This window comes from Canis lupus, chromosome X (assembly GCF_011100685.1).
Source record: "Canis lupus familiaris isolate Mischka breed German Shepherd chromosome X, alternate assembly UU_Cfam_GSD_1.0, whole genome shotgun sequence".
Classification (NCBI taxonomy): Eukaryota; Metazoa; Chordata; class Mammalia; order Carnivora; family Canidae; genus Canis; species Canis lupus.
In genome coordinates this window covers 47,627,289-47,643,410 of record NC_049260.1, presented here as the reverse complement: position 1 = coordinate 47,643,410, position 16,122 = coordinate 47,627,289, and the positions used below count along the sequence as shown (strand labels likewise).

The window sequence follows — 16,122 nt, the reverse complement described above, 5'->3', positions numbered from 1 at the left end:
AATCAGTCAAAAATGAAAATTACAATAATGAAGATTCAAAACAGATGATGCAATAAACACAGGATGGAAGAATCAGAGGATTGAATAAGTGATATAGAAGATAAAGTAATGGAAAATTAATGAAGCATAACAAAAAAGAAAAATTATGGAAAACATGAATAGATTTAAGGAATTAAATGATTCCATGAAATGTAATAACATCCATATTATAGGAGTCCTAGAATAAGAAAAGAAAGGAGGGATCCCTGGGTGGCGCAGTGGTTTGGCGCCTGCCTTTGGCCCAGGGCGTGATCCTGGAGACCCGGGATCGAATCCCACGTCGGCCTCCCGGTCCATGGAGCCTGCTTCTCCCTCTGCCTGTGTCTCTGCCTCTCTCTCTCTCTCTCTCTCTCCCTGTGTGACTATCATAAATAAGTAAAAATTTTAAAAAAAGGAAAAGAAAAGAAAGGAAGTAGAAAATGTATTTGAGGAAATTAGTGCTGAAAACTTCTCTAATCTGGGGAAAGAAACAGACTTCCAAATCTAGGAGGCACATAGAACTCCCATCAATATAAAAAAAGCAGGCCACCTTCAAGACATATTGCAATTAAATTTGCAAAATATAGCAATAAAGAAAAAAATCCTAAAAATAGTAAAAAAGAAAAAAAGAAGTCTCTAACTTACAAGGGAAGACTCATAAGGCTAGCTGCAGATGTCTCAACAGAAATGTAGCAAACCAGAAGAGAGTGGCATGATATATCAAAGGTACTGAATGGGAAAAATCTGCAGCCAAGAATACTCTATCCAGCAAGGCTATTGTTCAGAATACAAGGAGAGATAAAAAGTTTCCCAGACCAATAAAAGCTAAATGAATTCACGACCACTAAACTGGTCCTGCAATAAATATTAAAGGGACTCTTTGAGTGGAAAAGAAGGGAAAAAAGTGACAAAGACAAGAAAGGAACAGAGAAAATCTCCAGAAACGATGACAAAATAAGTAATAAAATGGCACAATTCATACCTATCAATAACTACTCTTAAAGTAAATGGACATTCCAATCAAAAGACACAGGGTATGAGAAGGCATAAAAACAAAAACAAGACCCATCTATATACACTGCCTACACGAGATTCCTTTCAAACCTGAAGACACCTGTAGATTGAAAGTGAGGAGATGGAGAAACATTTATCATGCAAATGAACATCAAAAGAAAGCTGGAGTAACAGTATTTATACCAGCTTTTAAAGCAAAGACTACAACAAAGGATGAAGAAGGGCACAATATCATAATAAATGGGACTATCCAGGGGGAGGAGATGACAGAAAAGTAGTGGGATCTGGGACTTTCTTCATCCTTTGAATACAGCTGTATGAAGTTAGATCACTTGGAACACCCAGAAATCGATGTAAGGATTAGAAGACGTATCTCCATGGTTGGAGGGAGACAGTAATACAGATGCAAGATGCATGGAAGTGAATGGGGAAGAGATCAGCCCAGGGGGCTCAGCGGTTTAGCTCCACCTTCAGCCCAGGGTGTGATCCTGGAGACCCAAGATCCAGTCCCACATCAGGCTCCCTGCATGGAGCCTGCTTCTCCCTCTGCCTGTGTCTCTTCCTCTCTCTCTCTCTCTCTCTCTCTATCTCTCTCTCTCATGAATAAATAAATAAAATCTTAAAAAAAAAGAATTGGGGAAGAGAAAAGCTGCCATGCTCCAAAGGGAAGGGAGCCTTTTTCACAGGGAGAGAAAGAAAGAGGGGTTTAGAGAATGTGGCATTGGGTCTACACAAGAAGAAAATCTCTCCAGACCAGAGACTGGGGAGCAAGAGGAACTGAGAATGGGAGGTTATTTTCAGTTTGTGGAGATAAAACTCTGAGGTTTGGGAAGTGCGTGAGTTTTGTCAAAGTGGAACTATGGTGCATGCTCCTGGGGAGGAGGACACTGGCTGGAGAGTGCACAGCACAAAGTGGTGCAGGGATTTCCTGGTCACATTGGGAAAGAACATCCCACCTTCCTGGAGTACCTTTGGAAGAGGGTATATATCTTCTCTAAGGACAAAAGATTGTGCAGGCGCCAGCAAATAACCTTCCATCAGCAGGGGACAGAGGTGTTCACAGAGGGTGGATAACCTGGTCACCGTTTTTCCAGGTTCTATACCATAGATTCAAAGCACCACACAAATGTGGGACTGTCTTTTTCTGGAAAAGGACACTGGACACAGCACAGCAGATAGGCTCTACTCCAGAAGAGGGAATGGATCCATATAGTGCAGGGTCTTTTAAGATTAGTAATCTGGAGGGGGGGCAAGATGGTGCAGGAGTAGGGTCCCCAAGTCACCTGTCCCCATCAACTTACCTAGATAACTTTCAAATCATCCTGAAAACCTACGAATTCGACATGAGATTTAAAGAGAGAACAGCTGGAACGTTACAGAGAGGAGTTTGTGCTTCTAACAAGGTAAGAAGACAGAAAAAAAAAAGAATCAAGTGGGGGAGGGGCCCCCACTAGGAGCAGGGCTAAGGCCGGGCAGCGAGAGCTTCCAGGAAAGGAAAGCCAAGTTCTTGAAAAGCAGGAACTTTAAAAATCTGCACCAGATTCTTCCTGGATGGAAAGGTGCTTAGCAGGGAACTCAGGCAGAACCACAAGAGGGGCAGTGGAGCCTCCAGTCTCATGGAGTCACTAACACAGGAAGTGCACCTGGGGGACAGCTTGCCACACACCGCAGTCGGAGCTCGGGAGAGGGCTGAAGGGCACACCCTGTGGAGCCTCGGGGAGAAGCTCAGGCGGCAGATCCTGGCGGAGGGGGCTCTGCCCAGCTGCCTTCAGGAGCCCGGTCCCAGGAGCAGGATTCCAGCAGCGTATGCCCTGGATTCCAGGGCGCGGGGGAACGAGTTCCCCAGGAAGAGGCAGAGACAAGAAGGGCACAGGACAGCAAGGACGCTCCTGCCACCAGGTGCCCCCAAGCTGTGCAGTTCAGCACCCCCGCTGACTGAGCATCCAGGCCAGCGCGAACTGGAAGCTTCGGTAGTTACTGCGGGAGCTGACTCCAGAGCTGGAGAGCTGGCTGCCGCCAGTAGTGTTGTCCCTTGTGGTGTCTCCTGTGCCTGGGATGGAGCGGGGCCACAAGGGAACAGGGGCCTCACAGGAAAAACAGCTCCCACTGAGCCCTGCAACTTGCAGGGTGTGTGGCAGCACCTCAAGGTGCACACACCTGAGAATAAGCACAGCAGGCCCCTCAACCAGAAGACCAGCTGGAAGGATAGGGGAAGAGCATGTTCTTGACCGAGCAGCACAGGAAAGCTCCAGGGAAAGTCGAGGGATTTACAGTATATAGAACCAGAGGATACTCGTTTTTGCTGTTGTTGTTGTTGTTGTTGTTTCTTTTTTCTTTATTTCCTTTTTTCTTTCTTCCTTTTTCAAGTACAACTCATTTTTAGCCACTATGTACTGAGCAAAATGACTAGAAACAAGAACTCACCACAAAAGAAAGAATCAGGAACAGTACTCTGCCACAGAGTTACAGAATTTGGATTACAATTCAATGTCAGAAAACCAATTCAGGAACATGATTATAAAGCTCCTGGTGGCTCTGGAAAAAAAAGCATAAAGGATATAAGAGACTTCATGACTGCAGAATTTAGATCTAATCAGGCCGAAATTAAAAATCAATTAAAATAGATGCAATTCAAATTGGAGGTCCTAATGATGGTGGTTAAAAAGGGAGAAGAAAGAATGAGTGACATACAAGACAAGTTGATGGCAAGGAAGGAAGCTGAGGAAAAAAGAGAAAAAAACATTAAAAGACCATGAGCAAAGGACAAGGGAAATAAATGACAACCTCAGAAGGAAAAATCTTTGTTTAATTGGGGTTCCAAAGGGCGCTGAAAGGGACAAAGGACCAGAAGGCATATTTGAAAAAATCATAGCTGAGAACATCCCTAATTTGGGGAGGGAAACAGGCATTCAGATCCAGGAGATAGATCCCCTGTAAAAACAATAAAAACTGTTCAACACCTCAACATTTAATAGTGAAACTTGCAAATTCCAAAGATAAAGAGAAGATACTTAAACAGCAAGAGACAAGAGACCCCTAATTATATGGGGAGAAATATTGGATTAATGGCAGACCTCTCCACAGAGCTCTGGCAGGCCAAAAAGGGCTGACAGGAAAAATTCAGGGTCCTAAATGAGAAGAACATGCAGCCAAGAAGACTCTATCAAGCAAGGCTCACATTTAGAATAGAAAAGAGATAAAGAGCTCCCAAGATAGGCAGAAACTGAAAGAATATGTGACCACCAAACCAGCTCTGCAAGAAATATTGAAGGAGGCCCTCTAAAGAAAGAGGAAGCCCAAAGATAAACCATAAAAACAGAGAATGAATAAATATTATGATGACACTAAATTAATATCTATCAATAGTAACTCTAAACATGAATGGGCTTAATGATCCCATCAAAAGGTCCAGGGTTTCAGACTGGATAAAAAAGCAAAACCCATATATTTGCTGTCTACAAGAGACTCATATTAGACCTAAGGACATCTCCGCCTGAAAATGAAAAGTTACAGAACCATTTACCATTCAAATGGTCCTCAAAGAAAGCAGGAGTAGCAATCCTCAAATCAGATAAAATATAGCTTATCCCAAAGACTATAGCAAGAGATGAAGTGGGACACTATATCATACTTAAAGGATCTATCCAACAAGAGGACCTAACAATCATGAATATTTATGCTCCTAATGGGCAAGCTGCCAAGTATATCAATCAATTAATAACCAAAGTTAAGACATACTTAGATAATAATACACTTGTACTGGGAGACTTCAAGACAGCACTTTTTGCAAATGACAGATATACTAAGCACAACATCTCCAAAGAAACAAGACCTTTAAATGATACACTGAACCGGATGGATTCCACAGATATTTACAGAACTTTACATCCAAATGCAACTGAATACACATTCTTCTCAAGTGCACATGGAACTTTCTCCAGAATAGACCACATATTGGGTAACAAAACAGGTCTTAACTGATACCAAAAGACTGGGATTATCCCCTGCATATTTTCAGACAATAATGCTTTGAAACTTGAACTCAATCACAAGTAGAAATTTGGAAGAAATTCAAACACGTGGAGGTGAAGGACCCCCCTGCTAAGAGATGAAAGGGTCAACCAGGAAATTAGAGAAAAATTAAAAAATTCATGGAAACTAATGAGAATAAAGATATAACTGTTCATAATCTTTGGGATAAAGCAAAAGCATCCCTGAGAGGGAAATACATGGCAATACAAGAATCCCTCAAAAAAACTGGAAAAAAAAAACTCAACTACACAAACTAACCTTCCACCTAAAGGAACTAAAGAAAGAACAACAAATAAAAACTACACCCAGCAGAAGAGAGTTAATAAATATTCGAGCAGAAGTCAATGAAATAGAGATCAGAAAAACTGTAGAACCGATAAACAAAACCTGGACTTGGTTCTCTGAAAGAATTAATAATGTAGATAAACCATTAGCCAGCCCTATTAAAAAACAAAAGAGGAAAGACTCCAATTAATAAAATCACGAATGAAAAAAGAGACATCACAACCAATGCCAAGGAGGTACAAAGGATTTAAAAAACATATTATTAGCTGCTAATCACTAATAAATCAGGGCATCCAGAAAAAATGGTCACATTGCTGAAAAACCACAAACTACCAAAATTGGAACAGGAAGAAACAGAAAACCTGAACAGGCCAATAAACATGGAGGAAATGTAAGCAGTTATCAAAAACCTCCCAAAACACAAGAGTCCTGGGCCAGATGGCTTCCCAGGGGAATTCTATCAAATGTTTAAAGAAAAAATATACCTATTCTAATAAAGTTGTTCCAAAAGAGAGAAAGGGATGAAATACTTCCAAACTCGTTTTATGAGGCTAGCATCACATTAATTCCAAAACCATACAAAGACCCTGACAAAGAGTAGAATTCTAGACCAATATCCCTGATGAACACAGATGCAAAAATTCTCAACAATATACTAGCCAATAATATCCAACAGTGCATTAAGAAGATTATTCAACATGATCAACTGGTATTTATTCCCAGGTTGCAATGCTGGTTCAATACTTGTAAAGCAATCAACGCGATAGATCATATCAAAAAGAGAAAAAACAAGAACCATATAATCCTCTCAATAGATGCAGAGAAATCATTTGACAAAAGACAGCATCCATTCCTAATCAAGACTCTTCAGAGTGTAGGGATAGAGGGAAAAGCCATCTATGAAAACCCCACAGCAAATATCATTCTCCATGGGGAAACACTGGGAGCCTTTCCCCTAAGATCAGGAACACGACAGGGATATCCACTCTCACCACTGCTATTCAACATAAAACTCGAAGTCCTAGCCTCAGCAATCGGACAAGAAAAAAAAGAAATAAAACGCATTCAAATTGGCAAAGAGGAAGTCAAACTCTCCCTCTTCGCAGATGACACGAGAGTGTACATAGACAACCCAAAAGACTCCACCCCAAGATTGCTAGAACTCATATAGCAATTCGGCAGTGTGGCAGGATACAACATCAATGCCCAGAAATCAGTACAATTTCTATACACTAACAATTAGACCTAAGAAAGAAATTAAGGAGTCAATCCCATTTACAATGGCACCCAAAAACATAACATACCTAGGAATAAACCTAACCAAAGAGGTAAAGGATCTATACCCTAAAAACTACAGAACACTTCTGAAACAAATTGTGGAATACACAAAGACATGGAAAAATACTCCATGCTCATGGATTGGAAGAATTAATGTTGTGAAAATGTCAATGCTACCCAGGGCAATTTACACATTTAATGCAATCCCTATTAAAATACCATGGACTTTCTTCAGAGTTGGAACATATCATCTTAAGGTTTGTGTGGAATCAGAAAAGACCCCAAATAGCCAGGGGAATATTGAAAAAGAAAACCAGAGCCAGGGGCATCACAATGCCAGAATTCAGGTTGTACTACAAAGCTGTGATCATCAAGACAGTGTGGTACTGGCACAGAAACAGACACATACATCAATGGAACAAAATAGAGAATCCAGAAGTGGACCCTCAACTCTGTAGTCAACTAATATTTCACAAAGCAGGAAAGACTGTCCATTGGAAAAAAGACAGTCTCTTCAATAAATGGTGCTGGGAAAATAGGAATTCCACATGCAAAAGAATGAGACAAGACCATTCTCTTACACTATATACAAATATAAACTCAAAATGGATGAAAGATCTAAATGTGAGACAAGATTCCATGAAAATCCTAGAGGAGAACACAAGCAACACCCTTTTTGAACTTGGCCACAGCAACTTCTTGCAAGATACAAACATGAAGGCAAGGGAAACCAAAGTAAAAATGAATTATAGGGACTTTATCAAGATAAGAAGTTCTGCACAGCAAAAGAAACAGACAATAAAACTAATAGACAACCTACAGAATGGGAGAAGATACTTGCAAATAACATATCTGATAAGGGCTAGTATCCCCGATCTACAAAGAACTTATTAAACTCAACAGCAAAGAAACAAACAATCCAATCATGAAATGGGCAAAAGACATGAACAAATTACACAGAGGAAGACATAAACATGGCCAACAAGCACATGATAATATGCTCTGCATCACTGGCCGTCATGGAGATACAAATCAAAACCACAATGAGATACTGCCTCACCCCTGTGAGAATGGTGAAAATTAACAAGACTGGAACCAACAAATGTTGGAGAGGATGTGGAGAAAGGAGTACCCTCTTGCACTGTTGGTGGGAATGTGAACTGGTGCAGCCACTCTGGAAAACTGGGTGGAGGTTCCTCAAAGAGTTAAAAGTAGAAATACCATATAACCCAGCAATTGCACTGCTGGGGATTTACTCCAAAGATACAGATGCAGTGAAACGCTGGGACACCTGCACCCCAAAGTTTATAGCAGCAATGTCCACAGTAGCCAAGCAGTGGAAGGGGCCTCGGTGTCCATCAAAAGATGAATGGATAAAGAAGTTGTGGTAAATGTACACAATGGAATTTACTCAGCCATTAGAAATGACAAATACCCACCCTTTGCTTCAGTGTGTATAGAACTGGAGGGTATTATGCTGAGTGAAGTAAGTCAATCGGAGAAGGACAACATTGTATGGTCTCATTCATTTGGAGACTGTAAAAAATAGTGAAAGGGAATAAAGGGGAAAGGAGAAAAATGAGTGGGAAATATCAGAAAGGGAGACAGAATATGAGAGACTCCTAACTCTGGGATAGGAACTAGGTGTGGTGGAAGGGGAGGAGGGCGGGGGGTGTGGGTGAATGTGTGACGGGCACTGAGGGGGGCACTTGACGGGATGAGCACTGGGTGTTATTCTGTATGTTGGTAAATTGAACACCAATAAAAAATAAATGTATTTTAAAAAAATAGAAAGAAAGTACAAGCCAAATTATTTTCGCTGGTAGAACTGACAAACCAAAAAAGTAATTAAAATAAGAAACTTGGGGGGATCCCTGGGTGGCGCAGTGGTTTGGCGCCTGCCTTTGGCCCAGGGCGCGATCCTGGAGACCCGGGATCGAATCCCACGTCGGGCTCCCGGTGCATGGAGCCTGCTTCTCCCTCTGCCTGTGTCTCTGCCTCTCTCTCTCTCTCTCTCTCTATCATAAATAAATAAAAATTTTAAAAAAAAAGAAAAAAAAAAGAAACTTGGTTATTGATTAAAACAGGTAAGTTAAAAAAAAAAAGAACTGTGCTTCATCTACCAGTAATTCATGTGTTTATTATCTGCCTCAGAAGCCAGGGTTGGAGCAAGAACTTTAGCTATGGATGGTAATGCTTTTGCCATTATTCCTAATTTTTGAGAACAGCAAACCCTATTTGACCACTCACTTCAGCATGTGTGTTCCTGCTATTTTGAAGTAATCAAATTCTGTGCATGGTATACTACCAGAGCTGCAACCAGTTATGGACTTGAACTTCTGGTGAAGTTGAAAGCAAGAGTCCCTGACCACAAGGAAAACAACAACAACAAAAAGGTCTAAAAAGTACTGATTAGTGATATTTAAAAAAAAGTCTTGCTTTCAGCTTTCAGTAGTTAATATTTTTTTGTTTTAAATTAATAATTGGATATGGTTGATTTATATGGGGTTTAAACTGTGGAACTTTCATGTTTACTGTAATTTGGTCTAAAATATTTTTTTACTTAGTAACCAGTGCGTTGGATAATGTGGTTAGCAACACACCAGCAACTATTTAGAAGTGTTATAAAATTTCATGATTTGAGTATTGGGAAAGTGAATTCAGATCCTACTCTAAAAGCATATTCACATATTAAAAGATTCAGGCAAGGATCTGTGTACAGGAGTAATCTGCAGATACTTGCCATAAACCTGATTTGCAGTGATCTTTCAGCAGTTCTGCAAAATATGGTATTCCCAAGTAAAGTCCTTGCTTTTGGTAAATTGTTTGACCCAGTTATTAATGAAGAATATGGATTTGAAAATTTTTGTTGGTTTTTTACTTTTTATTTATTTTATTTTTTATTTGTTTATTTTTTATTTTTTTTGGGGGGGGAATTCAATTTGCCAACATATAGCGTAACACCCAGTACTCATCGCGCCAAGTGCTCCAATCAGTGCCATCACCCAGTCACCCCAAACCCCCGCCCACCTCCCTTTCCACTACCCCTTGTTCATTTCCCAGAGTTAGGGGTCTCTCATGCCTTGTCACTGTAACTGATATTTTCACTCATTTTCTCTCCTTTCCCTTTATTCCCTTTCACTACTTTTTATATTCCCCAAATGAATAAGACCATATAATGATTGTCCTTCTCCAATTGACTTCTTTCAATTTGTCTTTCTCCCATTGACTTACTTCCCTCAGCATAATACCCTCCAGGTCCATCCACATTGAAGCAAATGGTGGGTATTTGTCGTTTCTAATGGATGAGTAACATTCCATTGTATACATAGACCACATCTTCTTCACCCATTCATCTTTTGATGGACACCTGGGTTCCTTCCACAGTTTGGCTATTGTGGACATTGCTGCTAGAAACATCGGAGTACAGGTGTCCCAGCGTTTCACTGCATCTGTATCTTTGGGGTAAATCCCCAGCAGCGTAATTGCTGGGTCATAGGGCAGATCTATTTTTAACTCTTTGAGGAACCTCCACACAGTTTTCCAGAGTGGCCCCACCAGTTCACATTCCCACCAACAGTGCAAGAGGGTTCCCCTTCTCCACATCCTCTCCAACATTTGTTGGTTCCTGTCTTAATTTTCCCCATTCTCACTGTTGTGAGGTGGTATCTCATTGTGGTTTTGATTTGTATTTCCCTGATGGCCAGTGATGCGGAGCATTTTCTCATGTGCTTGATGGCCATGTCTATGTCTTCCTCTGTGAGATTTTTGTTCATGTCTTTTGCCCATTTCATGATTGGATTGTTTCTTTGCTGTTGAGTTTAATAAGTTCTTTCTAGATCCTGGATACTAGCCCTTAATCTGATAGGCCATTTGCAAATATCTTCCCCCATTCTGTAGGTTGTCTTTTAGTTTTGTTGACTGCTTCTTTGGCTGTGCAGAAGCTTTTTATCTTGATGAAGTCCCAATAATTCATTTTTGCTTGTTTCCCTTGCGTTTATGGATGTATCTGGCAAGAAGTTGCTGTGGCTAACCTCAAAAAGGGTGTTGCCTGTTTTCTCCTCTAGGATTCCAATGGAATCTTGTCGCACATTTAGATATTTCATCCATTTTGAATTTATATTTGTGTATAGTGTAAGAGAATGGTCTAGTTTCATTCTTCTGCATGTGGATGTCCAATTTTCCCAGCACCATATATTGAAGAGACTGTCTTTCTTCCTGTAATTAGTTTACACTTTTTGCCCAATATTAGTTGACCATAAAACTGAGGGCCCATTTCTGGGTTATCAATTCTGTTCCATTGATCTGTGTGTCTGTTTTTGTGCCAGTACCACACTGTCTTGATGACCACAGCTTTGAAGTACAACCTGAATTCTGGCATTGTGATGCCCCCAGCTATGATTTTTTTTTAATATTTCCTGGCTATTCGGGATATTTTCTGATTCCACACAAATCTTAAGATGATTTGCTCCAACTCTCTGAAGAAAGTATATGGTATTTTGATAAGAATTGCATTAAATGTGTAAATTCCCTGGGTAGCATTGATATATTCACAATATTAATTCTTCTAATCCATGAGCATGGAATATTTTTCCATCTCTTTCTGTTTTCCTCCATTTCTTTCAGAAGTGTTCTGTACTTTTTAGGGTATAGATCCTTTACCTCTTCGGTTAGGTTTCTTCCTAGGTATCTTATGCTTTTGGGTGCCATTGTAAATGGGAATGACTACTTACTTACTCTTTCTTCAGCCTGATTGTTAGGGTATAAAAATGCCACTGATTTCTGGGCATTGATTTTGTATACTGACACACTGCCAAATTGCTGTTTGAGCTCTAGCAATCTTGGGTTGGAGTCTTTTGTGTTTTCTAAGTACACTATCATGTCGTCTGCAAAAAGGGATAGATTGACTTCCTCTTGCGAATTTCAATGGCTTTTATTTCTTTTTGTTGCCTGATTGCTGAGGCTAGGACTTCTAGTAGTATGTTGAAAACCAGTGGTGAGAGTGGACATCCCTGTCTTGTTTCTGATCTTAGGGGAAAGGCTCCCAGTGTTTCCTCATTGAGAATGATATTTGCTGTGGGCTTTTCGTAGATGGTTTTTAAGATGCTGAGGAATGTGCCCTCTATCCCTACACTCTGAAGCGTCTTGATCAGGAATGGATGCTGTCTTTTGTCAAATGCTTTCTCTGCATCTATTGAGAGGATCATATGGTTCTTGTTTTTTCTCTTGTTGATATGATCTATCACGTTGATTGCTTTACGAGTGTTGAACCAGCCTTGAATCCCAGGGATAAATCCCACTTGGTCAAGGTGAATAATCTTCTTAATGTACTCTTGGATCCTATTGGCTAGTATCTTGTTGAGAATTTTTGCATCTGTGTTCATCAGGGATATTGGTCTATAATTTTCCTTTTGGGTGGGGTCTTTGACTGGTTTTGGAATTAAGGTGATGCTGGACTCATAGAACAAGTTTGGAAGTATTCCATCTCTTTCTATCTTTCAGAACAGCTTTAGTAGATTAGGTATGGTTTCTTCTTTAAACATTTGATACATTTCCCCTGGGAAGCCATTTGGCCCTGGACTTTTGTGTCTTGGGAGGTTTTGATGACTGCTTCAATTTCCTTCCTTGTTATCAGCCTGTTCAGGTTTCCTATTTCTTCCTGTGCCAGTTTTGGTAGTTTGTGGTTTTCCAGAAATGCGTCCATTTCTTCAAGATTGCCTAATTTATTGGCATATTGCTGCTCATAAGAAGTTTTCAAAAATGTTTGTATTTCCTTGGTATTATTGGTGGTGATCTCACCTTTTTCATTCATGATTTTATTACTTTGAGTCTTTTCTCTTTTGTTTTTAATAAGGCTGCCTAATGGTTTACCTATTAATTCTTTCAAAGAACCAACTCCTGTTTTTTTTATCTGTTCTACAAGTATTATGGTCTCTATTTCATTGAGTTCTGCTCAAATCTTTATTAACTCTCTTATTCTGCTGGGTGTAGGATCTAATTGCTGTTCTTTCTCCACTTAATTTAGGTTCAAGGTTAGCTTTTGTACTTGAGTTCTTTCCAGTTTTTTTGATGGATGCTTGTATGGTGATGTATTTCCCTCTCAGGACTGCTTTTGCTGTATCCCAAAATTTTGAATGGTTGTATCTTCATTCTCATTAGTTTCCATGAATCTGTTTAATTTTTCTCTATTTTCCTGGTTGACATTTTCATTCCTGGTTGACCCTTTCATCTTTTAGCAGGATGCTCTTTAACTTCCATGGGTTTGAATTTCTTCCAAACTTCTTCTGATTTAGTTCTAGTTTAGTTCTAGTTTCAAAACATTATGGTCTGAAAATATGCAGGGGAGAAGCCCAATTTTTGGTATCAGTTAAGACCTGATTTGTGACCCAGTATGTGGTCTATTCTTGAGAAAGCTCCATGTGCACTGGAGAAGAATGTGTCCTCAGTTGCATTTGGATGTAAAGTTGTGTAAATATCTGTGAAATCCATCTGGTCCAGTGTATCATTTAAGGCTCTTGTTTCTTTGGAGATGCTGTGCTTAGAAGATATGTCAATTACAGAAAGTTCTGTGTTCAAGTCTCCCAGTACAAGTATATTATTATCTAAGTATGTCATAACTTTGGTTATTAATTAATTGATATACTTGGCAGCTCCCACGTTAGGGGCATAAATATTCATAATTTTAGCCCCTCTTGTTGCATAGATTCTTTAAGTATGATATAGTGTCCCTCTTCATCTCTTACTACAGTCTTTGGAATAAACTTTAATTCATCTGATATGAGGATGGCTACCCCTGCTTTCCTTTGAGGACCATTTGAATGGTGAATGTTTCTCCAACCTTTCATTTTCAGGATGTCGGTGTCCTTAGATCTAAAATGAGTCTCTTGCAGACAGCAAATAGATGGGTCTTGCTTTTTTATCCAGTCTGAAATCCTGCGGCTTTTGATGGGGTCATTATGCCCATTCACGTTCAGAGTTACTATTGAAAGATATGAATTTAGTGTCATAATAATATCTATTCAGTCCCTGTTTTTGTGGATTGCTTCCTTGGACTTCCTCTTTCTTTTACAGAGTCCACTTTAATATTTCTTGCAGAGCTGGTTTGGTGGTCACATATTCTTTTAGTTTCTGCCTATCTTGGAAGCTCTTTATCTCTCCTTCTATTCTGAATGAGAGCCTTGCTGGATACAGTATTCTTGGCTGCAAGTTCTTCTTATTTAGGACCCTGAATATATCCTGCCAGGCCTTTCTGGCCTGCCAGGTCTCTGTAGAGAGGTCTACTGTTAACCTAATACTTCTTCCCATAAAGGTTAGGCCTCTTGCCTCTTGCTGCTTTAAGTTTCTCTTTATCTTTGGAATTTGCAATTTTCACTATTAAATGTCAGGGTCTTGAACAGTTTTTATTGATTTTAGGGGAGGATCTCTTTCTCCTGGATCTGAGTGCCTCTTTCCCTTCCCACGTTAGGGAAGTTCTCAGCTATGATTTGTTGAACTCCTCATGATCTTTTATTTTTTTTATAAATTTTTATTTATTTATGATAGTCACAGAGAGAGAGAGAGAGGCAGAGACACAGGCAGAGGGAGAAGCAGGCTCCATGCACCGGTAGCCCGACGTGGGATTCGATCCCAGGTCTTCAGGATCGCGCCCTGGGCCAAAGGCAGGCACCAAACCGCTGCACCACCCAGGGATCCCTCCTCATGATCTCTTAATTGTTGTTCTCTTTTTTCCTCAGCTTCCTCCCTTGCCATCAACTTGTCTTCTATGTCACTCAGTCTTTCTTCTACCTCCTTAACCCTCATCATTAAGACCTCCAGTTTGGATTGCATCTCATTTAATTGACTTTAATTTTGGCCTGATTAGATCTAAATTCTGCAGTCATGAAGTCTCTTGAGTCCTTCATGCTTTTTTCCAAAGCTACCAGTTGCTTTATAATTGTGCATTTGAGTTGGCTTTGTGACATCGAATTGTAATCCAAATTCTGTAACTCTGTGGGAGAAAGTACTCTTTCTGATTTTTCTTTTATGGTGAATTCTTCCTTCTAGTCATTTTGTTCAGTGCAGAGTGGCTAAAAACAAGTTGTACTGGAAAAAGGAAGGAAAAAGCGGAACAAAAGGGAAAACAAAAAAACAAAAAAGACAAAACAAAACAAAACACAAGGAGGTGTATCATCTGATTCTATATAGTATAAGTCCCTCGACTTCCCCTGAAGCTTTCCAACGGCTATATTAATAACTTGCTCTTCCCCTGGCCTTCCAGCTGGTTCTGGGGGAGGGGCCTGCAGCGCTGATTCTCAGGCGTGTGCACCTCACCCCCTGCCAGGTGCAGGGTTCAGTGGGAGCTGTTTATCCTGTGAGGCCCCTGCTCCTTGGCAGCCTCACTTAGTCCCAGGCACAAGGTGACACCAGGAGGGACAACAACAGTGGCGGTGGCCATCTCTCAAGCCCTAAAGTTAGCTCTAGCAGTAACTACTGCAGTCTCCCATTCCGCAGGGCCCTGGATGCTCTGGGGGTGGGGGGCGCTGATATGCACAGCTCAGGGGTGCCTGGTGGTACCAGCGTCCTCACTGTCCTGTGTCCTCCCAGCCTCCGCCTGTCCCAAGGGGAGTGCTCAATCCTGAGCTGTGTCCCCTGTTGCTTTCTGCTCCGGAGCCTGAGCCACTGGACTCGTGCTCCCAGGATTGCACAGCCCCGTTTGCATGGAGCCACCACTTGAGCCACCGCCTGGGCTGCTCCCGTGGCTGCACAGTGCATGTGCTCCAGCCCTTTACAGAACTCGGCCTGAGGTGTGGTGTGCTTTCCCTTGAGGCACACTTCCTCTGTTAGTGACCCCGGCAACCTGGTGGCTCCACTGCCCCTCCTGGGATCCTGCCCAAATTTCCTGTGAACACCATTCCATCCAGGAAGATTGTTAAAATTCCTCCTTCTCCAGGACTGGGCTTTCCTGTCCTGGAGGCACTGGCCGCTTGGTCTTAGCCTGGCTCCTCGGGGGGCCCCTCCCACTTGGATGCTTTTTTATTTATTTATTTTTCTATCTTCCTACCTTGATAGAAGTGTGAACTCTCCTCACTGTAGCATTCCAGCTGTTATCTCTTTAAATCTCAGGCTGAATTCATAGGTTTTCAGGATGATTTTAAAGTCATCTAGGTAAGTTGGTGGGGACAGGTGACTTGGGGATCCTACTCTTCTGCGATCTTCTTCTCACCCTCGAGAATCTGTTTTAATATTGTGTTTTGGCCTCTGATTATTTATAGGTTTTATAAATTTTAGAATCAATTTCTCTTTAAGGTGGCTCAGATTTTTCAATTCTTGTGCACATAAAATTGAGTTGAATTTCATTTTGCCATTTTTTCTTTATCCAAATTTTGCGTTAAAGCTTCATAGAGTAACTGCATCCTGTTCAGACACTGTAGTCGAAATTTTTGAAACTGTGTTGTGTGCACTAAAAGTAGGAATAACAATGTCTAAGCTAATTAAGGTCACACTTCGGTGAAACCC

General features: G+C 40.8%; 1 non-coding gene across 1 annotated transcript; it reads right to left on the bottom strand.

The window, feature by feature from the left end:
• Positions 1–2,913: 2,913 nt before the first annotated feature.
• On the bottom strand, positions 2,914–3,058 carry MIR8834B (microRNA mir-8834b). The gene has a single exon (NR_128893.1). It is a non-coding gene; the product is annotated as a microRNA mir-8834b (primary transcript).
• Positions 3,059–16,122: the final 13,064 nt, after the last annotated feature.